The 14,806-nt window shown below is 37.8% G+C and overlaps 1 protein-coding gene across 5 annotated transcripts in view; it reads left to right on the forward strand.

The window, feature by feature from the left end:
• Positions 1-14,806, forward strand: part of PCGF5 (polycomb group ring finger 5) — a 100,462-nt gene that overhangs the window by 40,684 nt on the left and 44,972 nt on the right. For 3 of the 5 annotated variants that reach the window (XM_037399439.1, XM_037399436.1, XM_037399441.1), the window contains exon 2: positions 2,183-2,277. The gene's annotated coding sequence lies outside the window, so the exon portion shown is untranslated. Of the gene's footprint in view, positions 1-2,179; positions 2,278-14,806 lie in introns of all 5 variants that reach the window. The other 2 variants (XM_037399438.1, XM_037399437.1) reach the window with 1 other exon arrangement.

Raw genomic sequence — 14,806 nt, forward strand, 5'->3', positions numbered from 1 at the left:
CACAAGTTTTTTCCATCTTACTTTCTATCCCCCAGTTCTGCTGAGGAAGGGAGTAATAGAGTGGTTTGGTGGGCACCTGGCAACCAGCCAAAGTCAACCCACCACAATAGGTTGTGAAGAAGATCATTTTTTTTACTATTTGAGGAGCATTAAGTACTGGAGTAATGAGTGGGTATGTTTGTGTGATACCAAAGACCCAGGAGTAAAATAAAAAAAGCACAGCTGTCTTTTATACTAGGTTGTTTGATAGGAAATATACATTCATAGTATTGAAACTGGTATTAGAGTTCACACATGCAAAGGCACAGATTTTTTTTTCTTCAACTCTTTTGGAGTCTGTAATTTTTACCGAAGTCGTACTACTCTTGGAAGGCCCCATCTAGATAGAGAGTTCTGTTGAGTTTAGTTTCATGGAGATGTACAAGGGATTGGTTTTGCCTGAAGGTTGTGTATTTAGCTAAAGAAATATAATAGACAAATTGGGTTCAGGGAGAGGCACTAATTATACAGGTACAGTTTTCCATAACGTACTTGGGTATACTGCTTGGAGGTACAAAGATGCAATTTTATTTTCTAAACTAAATATGCACTGGGGCATGTCCATGGCATTTTAAGCAGGTGTAAGCTCCTGCTGCCAGAGCTTGAAGAAACTGAGAAAATATCTGCCTATGGTTAGTGTAATATCAAGACAGAGTATATTAGATGTGGCTCAGTGCCATGGTAACACCAGAATATGGTTTCTAGTCAGCTTACAACACAGACATATCTTGCTGCTAGTCAGCCAACTTGCAAATTTTCTTATAATTAAAACAAATAAGATTCATTAAAAATACTTTATTAAAACAAACAATCTTGTTTTTAGGAAGCTGTGACAGTGATCTTAACGGAGGAGTTCTGAATATAGTATTTGCAGGAAGACAGGCAGAGTTTAGGAAAGAACTAGTGTAACCGTAGAACAATAAAGACTGCAATACTTAAACTTGGACAATACAGAACCTTCTCTTCTTTTATACCTCAGTGAGTGGGATGTTACCGATCCTGCTTATTGGAGTGGGTGAGATTTACCTTGTTCATGGCAATAAACCTACACATTCCTTGAAAGTGGTGATTAGTAGTTAAATGTTGATTCCTGTGCTTTCCTACCAGTAAAAAAAGTGTGAAGATTGCCAAGTTCATCCTATATTGATAAGTGTCTCAAGAGCTTGTGCTGCAGATAGGTCAGAGTAGATCAGACAGCTTAGTGTGGTGTTGCTCTAAAAGTAAAATGTTGGCATTAATGTTTATGACTATGCAGTCAACTGACAGGAGTGTTACATGACGTGTTACAGTACATCCCATATGTTAATTTAGCTGCTAAACTATAGTAACTTTTCTTTTTAATCACTCATTTCTATGTATCTTGTGGGCTGCACAATGTTTAAGCAGTGGCTAAAAATCCCAATACTCCATCACTGCTCATTTTATCATGTTATCATGAGCAACACTCACTTGGAAATCACCAGCTCTGCATGCATCAGTCCCTGGACCTGTACCAAATACAGGAAAGCAGTGATTCCTTATAAGCTATACAGCTAAACAGGGTAGGCAAGTACAACTGCTGACTGTGCAGTTGCTGCTCTTGTCTCACTATATACCAAAATGAATCAGTGTGGTATACCCAGAAACAGAGCATCGAGCAGGAGCTCCAGAACTTTTTTTGGGTGCTACTAAAATAGAAAGAAAACTCTGTGATAGAATAGTGCTCTAGCAGCTTGTACTTCTTTTGGACCATGCATAGATGCAGGAGGAGATATTTAGGCTGTATTCCTTTTCTAGAGGAAAGGCAGCAGATCAGATCTTTGCGGGATACCAGTTTGAAGTACCTTCATAGGAGTCCCCTGCAGGAGTGAACTGCATTGCAATTACATGCACAATAGAGTACTGGGCTTAATGACTGAGAGTCTTTTTCAAAGTTGTTTTCCTGTGAGCAAGTAGGTGCTAAATATTTTCAGTTTGGGGGACTGGAGTTCCTGTCTATGTAAACATATGTTTGCAGTCTTGATTTTTAGGTCTTATGCTTGTGCTTTTCTCTGCAACGCTTCTGTTTATGAGCTAGCAATGTTTTGTATTCAGGGATTTATTTTTTCATTGTCTTTCTTTTTTTCTTTCTTTCTTTGCATGTTCCTGCTTATGTCACAAGTAGAAGGAACTGATCAAAACTCCAGGTAGAAGATAAATTCCAGAATAAGAAGAAAACCACAGAAGGATTGTGGAGAAGAATCTGGAGTACAAGTTCTGGTATGAAATTCTAAATATTTTCCTTGGAATTCAGGTCACTGTCTGCTCTGGAAGACAAACCTCACTTAGTATAGAGTATAGCATGTAAAATAGTTCCACTGAGTGTGCTGGCTGGGCAAAGATTACTTTTTACCAGAAAGACTATGTTTAAATGGGTTCAGATTAGCATAGTTCCTACTCTGTTGTACATGGTATCCACTAAGATATTTTTCATGCTTTATCCAAATGTTGAAGTGCCTTATATGTAAGAAAACTTGTTTGTATGAAAACTAGCTACAAAGTCAGGTCAACTTTCTAGTGCTAGATTTTTTTGCCACTGTTAAAAATGTTTTGAGTATGATTTTTATCCTTCTTCAGGTATCAGAAGGAAAACCATATGTAAACACTCTTGAAAGGCATTCTTCCATCTCCACAGTTTGAAGTCAAATGGCAATTCATGTCTTTAATACTGAAGATGTTGAAATCTTGCACGCATTTAAATAATGCTTTATCAGTATTCACCTACAGAATACCTTGGTCTGTTTCTGACTCCATATCTCCACTAAAGGCACTGGAAAGCATTCCCGCTAATTTAAGGGGCTACAATTTGAATCCTTTATACTTACTGCAGAAATTGTGAATTTAGATCTGTGAATTTACACAAAGTAATAAATTTTTTTCCCCTTGAAATCAGATTATGTTTAAAACCCTAGAAAGCTTATTTAAATATAGGAAACCTTAATTGCTCTTTTTTCACTTCTGTAGCAATAAATTTGCTTTTTTTGACCAGTAAGTATTTCCAGAATTTGGCTATGTAAAAGCTTGTCAGGGTAAAACCAGGTATACTTGCATTACAAGTTGACTGGCTGGAATCAGTCACCTAATCCTAGAGAAAATGGCTTGATTATTTTTAGTCTTATGTAGATGGGTTTGCTGGTACAATTTCAAAAGCTTTCTCTTTGTGCTTTCTCTTTGTAAGGGCAAGACAGAACACTGGAAAGTCACCATGTATGTTTTCTAGGCCTGTATCATAGGTGCTGTTATATAAAAAAAAAACATTTAGTGCCCACTGAACTGAAATTCAAGTGATGATCTCACTGTTGCTAAGTACCAACTTCAGCTGGTATAAAATGTTGCAGCTAGAAGTTTGTAAGTTCTGTGTTCAGCGTGACCAGAAGGAAGGACAGGGAGCAGAGAGAGGAGAAGCTCATTACAAAAGTAGTTTAACTAGATGATGCAAAACTTTGAATAAGGACCAGTACATCAGCAGAAATGAAATGGAGATATAATCTAGCAATATTCTTAAGGTAATATAATCATGATTTCCCTACAGTAGGCATTTGATTCAAGTGTTAGACTACAGTACAGCTTAACTGAATCAAAGGAGTACCACAAAGGAGATGGAAGCCAAAGAATGCATGTAGTGAGTGTAGGCATTTGTATCCTACCAACTCTTTCTTTGCTTGAAACTGCAGAAATAAGTATGCAGTATTTTAGGTGTTCATGAGGGCAACAGCAGAAGAAAACCCATGGGGGTAATTCTAAAATTGATATATTCCATATAAATGTAATTAAGCTCCCTGAAATTAGATGAGTTCAAATAGAAGTCTCATACACTTCCATGGGCATATTCCAGATCTGAGGTCTGAGATAATAAAATAGAAGAATAGGATAAATAGCAAAAGAGGAATCACTGTGTAGAAACTATTTGTAGATTCTATTTACAGAGTGCCTTGTTCACCCCTCACAAAGCACAGATTTCTAAAAGAGTTTTGAAGGGTTGTGGTATAATCAGCTGCCGATGTCAAGTGGAGACAAAGGAGTGAAGGTAGTCTTGGGTGAATGGGCAAGGGGAATATCAAGCAGTTGTCAAATTACATTGCTTCTGTGGTTGTTAATCCTGTAGTCCCTACTCAAATACTGAACTTGGTTCTGGCAATTGCACTTCAGGGAGGATGCAGAAAAATTGAAAAGGGTAGAAGACCTAAAAGAATGATACAGGACTTGGGACACATTCTTTATCATGAAAGACCGGAGGCACAGTTTAGTAAAAGTAAAGCAAAGGTGACACTTCCAGCCAGTAATCAAGCCATTCCTGAATATTGTCTTTGGTAAACTAAATGGAAACATTTGAGATAAAGTAACTGATATTAAAACCCACATTGTTCAGTCTTTCAGATCAAAGGAAAAGTAAATGATTGTAGCTTAGCAAATGAGGTAATAAAACCCAGACTAATTCAGACTATAATTAAGGATTTTTTATTATTATTATTTTACTAATTGGAAGCATTAATGATTGTGGTAGATTCCTCAGCGCTGGTAATCTTGAAAATTAAGGAGGATGATTTAGTCAGACTAATCCATTGAACTTCAGGTGGGAATTAGTAAGTCCTATGGTTTGTGGGTTTTTTTAATGCAGCTCAGACTAGGTGATCACAGTGATCTCTTTTGACTTAATATGTATTACAGTAAAGGTTGTGCAGTCAGTCTTTACTGTAACATTTGGATGTTTAATTATACAAAGCCCTGGCAGAGAATGTTCTGCACACGATTACCTGAAAATCTCCAGAATTCAGATTGCTAATTCCATAAAAGCAGAATAGAGGGACATGTATATCAAGAAGGCAGTAGGATGCTATTAGACAGATGAGACATTTTTGAGAACACCGTATCTTGTGTAGTTTGTCAGCACTTTATAAAGGCATGCCAGGGTCCCTTGTAAAATATCGGGCTATTTAAATTTTAAATCATCTTTTATCTTCCTTCATAGCTGGTAGTATTCAAAAAGTGCGTGGAAAGTAAAGCAACAGCTAGCCCTGTAGCTTTGCAAAATATAGCCCCTGGATATAAGGGAGAGCTATGCACTGTATTTGCATAGCATGTTGGTCTCCAAGTAGGTTAAGTATCTGCTTGGCCATTTGGTTTCTGTAAAAATACTGTTCCTTATTTGTTCTGTGTTAAGTCTTTTAAAATGTGTTGTTTTAACAACTGATAAAAGCAAGCTAGCTAAGTTGAGGAATGGTCCAAGGTCAGCATTCCAGAGGAGTTTTTTTCTGAAAGAAGAAAGCCAGACTTGAATGAACATCTCATATTTATTTTGCAAATAATAAGATTAGAGAAAATAAATATTGTGTGGAAGTGTATGCCCTAGCTTCCCTAAGGTAACAGTAACACAAGGATGTGTGTTGTGTAAGTAGAACTAACAGATGCTTAGGAATCCTAAGAAGTCAGGTTTCCTGTCTCAGGCTTCTTCTCTTCTTTTTGGCAGATTTTTTTCATACCACTGGTAGAAAATAAGTATTTTATTATAATTGATAAATGTCCTTGTTAATAACTACATTGTCATCCTTGTACCCTATTCCAGTGGTGTGCAAGAACGAACTTTGCCTCAGATGTACAGTAATCTTTAAGCCCCCTGTAAGAGATACACAGCAGTATGCTTCAGTGTTCACAGCATTTTTCATATGTGTGACTGATGGAGAGAGTCGAAGAGTCAGAAGCCACAGGTTCAACCCCCCCTAAAGTCAGTAGAGAGATTTGCTGCAACAACTTCTGATTTATAGCCTGTACGTTTTGATTTCTGTTTTACCCACAAAATTTCTGGATGAAAATCTACTGCAAAGAGGTTGTTTTTTAATTTTTGTTGTAATACAGCATTTTCATGCTCAGTGAGAGAACATTAAAAATATTGGGTAATACAAATGGTGCTTTACTATGAGTGCAGTAAAAGTAACAAGTATCAGTGAGGTGGCACCCAAAAATACTGTCATTTATATCTAGTATATTCCCATTCTAAAAAAAAAGTCAGTATCTTCATAGAAATATCTATCTGTTATGAAATCATGTCATTATTCTGTATGGCATCTTACATTGTGTTTCTTGCCATATTAATTAAACGTCTTCCAGCAGTGTATTAAACAATGTGCCTAACATCTGTCACATGCTTTTAACACGTCCTCTCCCCAAGGAGAAAAGCGTGTGCAGTAGGTGGCCATATTTTGGTAGACTTTTTGTGTTTATTTTGGGGCAAGTATGTTGAAAGCCTTTCTGCTGACAACACAAAATCAATGTATGATGTTACACAAAGTTACTCCTATATAGCTGATTAACCTACAGACAAACTACAGACTGAGCTGAATGCTGCCTGGGTAAGTAGTTAATCTGGTAACCAGCCCACTCCCATATTCTCTCTGTTGCTCAGAGGTGCTGGTCATGTCATACAATGCACATCTGTATCTGGCCATGGAGAAATGGGACAGCACACGTGTGGTTGTAACACAGATACAGGCTTAGTCATGTCACAGGTGTGTATGAATCCTCAATACCTACTCACATATCACCGGACAACACAGCAGAAAGGTTGGACTAATTTTGATTACATTATTTTTGTGGCTTAACTCTGGTAGGCAGCTAAGCATCACAAGCTGCTTGCTTACTCCCTGCCCCAACCACCAGTGGGATGGGGGAAGAGTAAAGGAAGCAAACGTGGGGTTGAGGTAAAAGAAAATAATTGCTTAATAAGTGAAGGATAAGTGGAAGATGAGAGAAAGGAAAGAAAACAAAAAGTGAAGCAAAGGCAATCACTCTACCTCCCACAGGCAGACTGACACCCAGCCAGTTCCCAAGCAAAAATATGTAACCTCCCTAAACTCTCCTCTTTTCCCTTTTTATGGCTGAGCATGGCATTATATGGCATGGAATATCTCTTTGGTTAGTTCAGGTTATCTGCCTGGTTGTGTCCTCTCCCAACTTACTGCACCCCACTCAGTCTTCATTGTGAAAGAGGGAAGGTCTTGATGCTGTGCAAACACTGTTCAGCAATAGCTGGAACATTAGTGTGTTATCAGGATTGTTTTGGTCACAAATGTAAAAACACGGCACTGTATGAGCTGCTCTGAAGAAAGGCAGATGTCCTAGCCAGGCCCAGGTACAATTATTTAGCAGGATGACTTAAAGAGCATTTGAGACTTACATGATTGGACTTAATGATCTTAAAGGTCTTTTTGAACCTAAGCAATTCTATGATTCTGAGTCTATAAAAAGCTATAGATAGCATTGGAATAACAAAATCTTTGACAGGAAAGAAGAAGACAGTCTTTTATAGATAAACTTAGTGCTTTTGAACACATTTTATAGTTCTTATGGTAGAGCAGATGATGAATATTTCTAACCCAGACTGAGAAGGGAATCCACACATCAAAGATATTTAAGGTACATACTTACGCAGTGTGTCCCACTGAAGCAGTGTGTCCCACTGAAGTTGCTCAACACTTGAATGAATTGAAAAATAAGAATTTAAGTTTGTCTTGGACACAAATCTGTACTTAGGTCAGTAAGTGTTCTGTTTCATTCCTTTTACTGCAGAAGACAGGCTACTTACACAGTTGTGTGCATTGCATAATGCTCAGCTTTCTCAAACTAGAGTGTTTATTTTCTTGTGCAGGAGTCTTTTGGATGTTTTGCCTAAATGTCTTATGTTTCCACCTACTCCTGTCTAACATAATGCATTCCTTTTATAGAGAAATGAGATCTGAAAGACCATATTTGGCATTAGTCTCTAGTGAAACTGAAATTTTTGCTGGAATCTACTAAGGGTTTTGCAGGTTTACTAGCAGTGCTGTTTTGGGAATAGAGCAAAAAGGTTGCTGTTATTTTTGTTGACATGGAGTCTGTAGGGATGTAAGCAGTCCAGCATTCCCCATGTGAGCAGTTTTATTTCCACATGATGTTTGAATATTGCATGAAAACTTCATTCTTTCCTCATGTCTGTTCACGTGTCATTAGTAATAAATAGTCACTGACTCCACTGTGGGGTTCACTCTAATGCTTATAAAGTACAGAAGTACTTTTAGACAGAGTAGAAGGTACTTATAGTATCTAACCATCCTGGGTTTGGGAGGCGTGAGAAAGGAACTAGAAGGAAGAATGGAAATGTGGCATTTTCATATGTGCAGTTTCTGCCTGTGCAGTGGTCATCACAACCTAACGAAAGAGAGCAAAGCATCCAAGGGATTATAATGCAATCTTTGTAGCTTCAAGACTAAGAGGTGTAATAGAGCAGTAGACCAGAGGACCACTTCAGTACTTAATAGCATCCACATGCTTCCAGCACATTTTTTTAATATATAATGTAGTGCTGGAATTTTCTCACAGGATGCTTACAGGAGTTAGGAGGAATGACACTTTGTTCTCCCAGAGTTATCAATGCACTGTGGACACTGGTGGTATCCTGTATTTGACAATTTTCCTCCTAGTTATTGGGAGATTGTGGTACTTGTGCATGTGTGGAACAAGAGTAGTTTACAAGTACACTTCTAACCATGCTGCAAAGAGTGCAATGATGGAGACGTTACCCTTAAACCTCTCTGCAGAGCATAATACGTGTGTGTGCTTGAAACTGTAATAATATTTTTTTTATTTGCCACCAAAAATACTTTCAGTTAATTACAAATACAAAGTGAGACAGTATTTCTGTTTCAATGATTGTTAATATTAACTGCACTTCGGAAATGAGTGTAACTGCATTTTTATTTCCTTTTTAGTAATGAATGTGTAGCTGTAAAACACTCTATCAGTACTAGATCTGTATTAACCAATAACCTCTTCATCACAGCAGAGGTAAAAGTACATTTACATAGAGACATAAAAATAATTTGTTTCAGGAAGTCATGGAGGTATTGTGTGGGATTAGGCTCTGTAAACAGCCATATCCCCGTTCATGAGATGTTTGTTAACATGAAAAAGCAAGAAGAGTTGATGGGTCTGATTCTTTATCATCATAAGTAATCACTTGCTTTTGCTTAAAAATGAATGCAAAAATGCAATTAAAACACAGTGTTCTGTTTCACTCCCATTTTGTAAGTGTATAAAATTATATATCTATAAATACAAAGACACATACTATATAAGGTATGAAATTCTGAAGAATCCAGCTTTTTATCTTCAAATATTTTAGTTTGAAAAATGTTATACTTGCCTCCATATGCTGAAAATTTGAGACTTAACTTGTAATTCCTTACCAATTCTGTTCTAAAACTTAACTGCAGGTATCATAATTATTTTCAGGAGCCTAGTACCAATAGCAATATGAGGCAATATGTAGGTTAAGTGTTCAGTATGGCTTTTTTCTTTTTTTTTTTAAAAATAAAATCTGTCACCTCAGAGATTAGCTGTCTGATTTAAATGCATGTCGAATGAACATTCAGATGAAGAATGATGTTGTGATTAACACATGATATTGGAATTTGAGAGTTGGAAGTTTAATTCCTAGGCAATCAGGTCTCTCTGTGTGGCTGACATCAGAAATCTATTAGAAAACCAGCTAGAAATATTTTACACTTTGTATAAAACAGGTTCAGTAATGCATCCTTTTCTTCACACACTTTAGATTGGAGACTCTTTAGACCAGATGGGCTCTCAAAGGGTGTGTTTCCACAGCAGCTGAAGGTGTATTAGCTGAATGGATGTATTTGCACCAAGTGTATTCTAGCCAGCTTTGTTAAATAGCAACAAAATAATGTCAGGTGTTCCAGTAAATGGGATGATCCAGCCTGCGCTGGGCCCTTGTGTGGCTAGGTTATGCTGGTGTGCATTCTGTATGTTCACTTCCATAATTACTGGAGTTCGCTAGATTAAAGAGTAGATCTACTTTTACCTTTCAAAAAATTTGGGTTTTTTTAATCAGCTTTTGGTTTATTCCTTTACTAAATCCTGCAGTCAACATTTACATTTACTTCTGATTTATTCTTCTGCAGAAGCAAGCTTCTTCCATCCTCTGTCGTCCCTTGGCCCTCCCTGTCCCGTAGTACATAGATTCTTCCTTTACCCACAGAAGACTGGAAGGCATGACTCTGTGGCTGCTTTGCTCAGGAAACCTGTTTTGCTGGGGAATACTAGTTGACAGTTGCCCCAGAATTCCCAAGAAGTATGATTTCCTTCGTGCTTTAAGAAAAGCAAGAAATAAATACAATTAAAGCTTGAGTCAATACAGATTTGCACAGATTTCCCTAGGGCTGGATAGCAGTAATACATAGCCCAGACCCTAAATGTAGTTACCCTCATTTTCATCCCGAACCACCTCTAACAGAGAGTCCATTTCCTGCATGAGTTACCCACTTCTGAAATTACATTCTCCTCTATGACAATTGGACTATAGGTGTTCAAAAGGCAAGCAGTGCACTAAATATAAAACTTAATTGATTGAATAGAGATCTATACTATGGAAGGACATATTCTGCAGTTTAAGATTGTGGAGTTTACCTCTTCAGGAAGGATTTAGATTCCTGTTACGTAAGTAACATGGAATAACATCTCTGCCCCAAAACTGTAATATTTTGAAAACACAATTATTTTTCTGGAAGCTAACAGGTAAATTTCTTCATCAGAATTTGAGTTAAAATTTGGTGCCTCTAAGAAAAGTAGAAATCCCTAGCAGTAAACAAAGGATAAGAGAAATGGAAAAACTTGATTGAAGGGAAAGAAGAGGGAAGCTGAAACAGGCAAAGCGGCTGTTAACCAAGTTTAAACGGACTGTGTTTTGCTGTTATGCATTATTGCAGGAAGCTTACTGTAATGGTAAATCTAACCTTAAATTGTTTCGCATGTACAGTAGCTTCTTCATAATTCAAAATTTTTAGACATGTCATGGGGCAAATGGGAATGGGCATAGAGCTGCTGTGTAATATAGTGATACTGATCTATAAGGATTTTTAGGAAAACTCAGTAGCTTTTGTTTAATTTACATTATGGTGCTCACCACAGTGGATCCCATAGGCTAATGAAGACAAGGAGGTGACAGAGCCAGTGCATGCTTGGGTGTATTCCTAGTATCCGTGCTGCACGCTGACAAGGGACCAATGTCATGGCCATGAAACAAGACCCCAGCATTCACCATGGCATACGCCTCTGATACAATTCAGACTCAAACTGGAATCGCTAACACCTTCTGTTCACAGGTTGCCTAGACCTGCAAGTAGCAAGCATATTCCAAACTTACTGAGTAACTGGTTAGTATCTCACAGAATCCCAGAAACCTTGAGGTTAGAAAGGATTTCTGGAGGTCATCAATTCCACTGCCCCTGCTTAAAGCGAGGTCAACTACAGCAGGTTGCTCTGGCCCTTATCTGTTGGGGTTTTGAAAATCTCTGAGGATGAAGACTCCGAAGCCTCTCTGGGCAAAAAAAAATAATAATAAAAAAAATACGGCACTGTTCAACCGACCTCCCAATAAAACCCTTCCTTTCCTAATGTTTAAATGGAATTTCCTGTGTTTCAGTGTGTCCATTGTCTCTTGTTCTTTCACTGGGCACCACTGAGAAGACTTTTGCTCAGTGTTCTTTACTCCTCCTTCCATCCTCCATCACAAATTTATAGACAACAGTAAGATTGCCCCTGAGCCTTCTTTCCTGCAGGCTAAACACTTCCAGCTTTCTTAATCTGTCCTCATGTGATAGATGTCAATCCCCCAGTCATCTTTGTGGCCCTTCACTAAACTCGCTGCAGTATGTCTTTGTCTCTTTTACTTGGAATTCACAACTGGACACAGCATTCCAGATGTGTCTCACCACCTCTCTTGACCTGCTGGTAATAAGCCCAGGTGGCTGTTAGCCTTCTTTACTGAAATGTGCATTGCCGGCTCATGTTTAATTTCATGTCCACCAGGAAATCCAGGTTTTCTTCTGCAAACCTGCTTTTGAGCCTGTCAGTCAGCATGTACTGGTGCAGGGGCTATTCCTTGCAAGCACAGACTTCGCACTTGCCCTTGGTGAACTTTGTAAGACTCCTGAAGGCCCATTTCTCAAGCCTCTTGTGGTCTCTGTGAGTGGTGGCACAACCATCTGGTGTATTAACTACTGCTCTCAACGTTACATCATCTGAAAAATTGCAGAGTATGCACTCTGTCCCATCACCAGGTCATCAATGATGTTGTTAGGCCGTACTGGCCCCACTATCCACCCTTGGGGTACCCAGTTGTGACTGCCCTCCGGCTGGACTTCGTGTTGCTGATCATAACCATTTGAGACGAGCAGTTCAGCCACTTTTCAGTCCATCTCGTTGTGCATTTGTCTAGTCCAGCCCCTCTAGTCAAAGCAGGGTCAACTAGACAAATTGCCAAGGGTGGAGACTCCACAGCCTCACCAAAGCAAATAATTCCGGTGTTTGTCCACCCTCACAGTGGATTTTTTTTCCTTATGTTTAAAGGGGGGTTCCCATATTTCAGTTGGTGTCTGCTGCCTCTAGTCCTATCACTGGATGATACTGAGAAGTCTCTTGCTCTGTATTACTTCCCCTGTCAGTTATTTATACACATTGATAAGAACCCCCCTGAGCAAGGCTAAATAATCTCAGTTCTCTCAGCCTCTCCTCATATGACAGATGCTCCAATCCCTTAATCATTTTAGTGGCTCTTCAAGCACTTTGTACGATAAAATCGTAAACTGAGAAAATTATGTGGTAGAATAGCAGTTACCTTTCACTCTTTATTGTCAATATTTGCATCTTGTCTGATTAATGTTACTGTGTTCTGTGGTTTTGAAGAAGAGACACTTACCAAAGAAGTATGGATCTTCATGATTTTTTGTCTATGCTAAATGAATTCCAAGAATACTATAAGTGGTTACAAGTTTATTACTCTTTGAGCACTAAGCGCTGTTTAAATTGGCTCCTGTTTACATCAGTGCCAGTGATTTGGACATCAATGGACATCATTGAAAGGTCATGTTCATAGTGAGGATATTTGCTCTAAAATTAATAATATTGACCTTGTTACTAAGTAAAAATTATGTTTCTAAAGATTTGGGTGGGGGGTCCTAGACTCGAGACAAACTATGGAGCTACTTTTTCCTTCATCAAAAAATGACTGTATGTACTCTATATACTGTATACTTTCTGTATACTTTTCTGTATACTTTCCATTTCTCTTCTTCATAACAAGCTTTGTTATGTGGTTTTGTTAGCACAACATTAACTGTACCAAAAGTTGTAGTTTTCAGGAATATTATTAAGTCTCTTTGTACTAAAATTTATTATATGTCCTTATTATAAATAAAGTTTATTTGTCCTTATTGAATGAGGGACACTAATGTGAATTTGGATTATTAGGAAGCAGTTTCAATACCTCACTTTGAGGGCTTTTTAAATGGGTTTGCATTTTTTACATTATTCACTAATTTTATTTTTTTTTAAAGGAAGGTGGGGGGGATTGCTTCACTAGTACAAATGCAGAGAGACGCAGATACAATGAAGAAGTTTGTACCATAGATTTTATATCGGATAAAGTTGTAAATTGGCAGTCTATGTTCGAAGGTACCTCTTTTTGATATATTTTGTAACAAATGGTTTCTCTCATGGTTTTGATAAGTTGCTGCTTAGTGGAAGGCATTGCCCTGAAATACATACATTAGTTGCTGACTGATGGAGGGTTATGATGGCACCAGTGTTTCTGACAAGTTTAAAAGACACAAGGATAAAACACTAGACGACATTGCAGATTTCTCAGCAGGAAAATGTAAATCTCCTTAATTTTATTCCTACTGAGCTGTGGCAACTAAGGTCTTATATTTAAATGTGAATTGTTAAGTAGACAGCATGATGATGATAGGAGGAGGCTATGTGTTAAATGTATCAACAAGTTCTCATAAGCCAAATACCTTGTCAAAAATTCATATTCCATCTATGCATTTGGGAAATAATTTTAAGAGTATTATGCCTTTTATTCTTAAAAGCATACCAAGGATATTAGATGAGGGAGTGGAGTGAGATTTGCCATGTAAATTGATAGGTGAAACTTTGCTTTAACCCTCCAGAACCTAAACTTATCACAGCACTGAAGAAAATAGTCACATGTAAAAAACCTCAGCAAGGTGTATACAGGTTGCACTAATATAGAAAGGTCAGATACTGTATAGTATCTTTACAACAGTTTGTCATTTTAGAAAAACATTCTTGAAATGTATTTAACAGGCAGCTTGGTTCAGTACCAATCGTGAAAAATTTTGAAAGTGAAAAGGTTTGGACAGGTTTTGGTTGTTTGATGGGGGGCTTTTGTTTTGGTGTTTGGTTGTTTTTTGTTGGTTTTTTTTTAATGTGTTGACACTGTTAAAAAGAAAATAAGAGGCAGCAGGCAACCTCAAGCTGAGGTACTGTATATGAGATAAATCTCGTCTCTTAGTGTTTGACAATGACTATAGGATTTGGAACTCTTGCAATACAAATTAGAAATAGCAGTGAGGTATGAATAAATACTAAAGAATGGTGCATGCTCTCTGCTTATTTTATAGACCTTTATAAAATATAAGGAGGTGACTTACATACATGTGTACACTGCTGCATGGACTTCCTAAGCGTGATGCAAGTGAATAGTCAGCTACCTGCTTTAGTGAGCTGGACTGTAGATTTGCATGGACTATGGGCATGCACAGCGAGGCACGAATGGTAGTGTTTGTAGAATCAGGGCCTAAATATTAAATATAAACACAGTTCAATTCCATTTAAGTATAGATACCCCTGCAGGAGAATGTAGTGGATTTAGCAAAAATGTGATTCTTGCTAA

The sequence above is a fragment of the Falco rusticolus genome, chromosome 9, assembly GCF_015220075.1.
Source record: "Falco rusticolus isolate bFalRus1 chromosome 9, bFalRus1.pri, whole genome shotgun sequence".
NCBI classification, from domain to species: domain Eukaryota; kingdom Metazoa; phylum Chordata; class Aves; order Falconiformes; family Falconidae; genus Falco; species Falco rusticolus.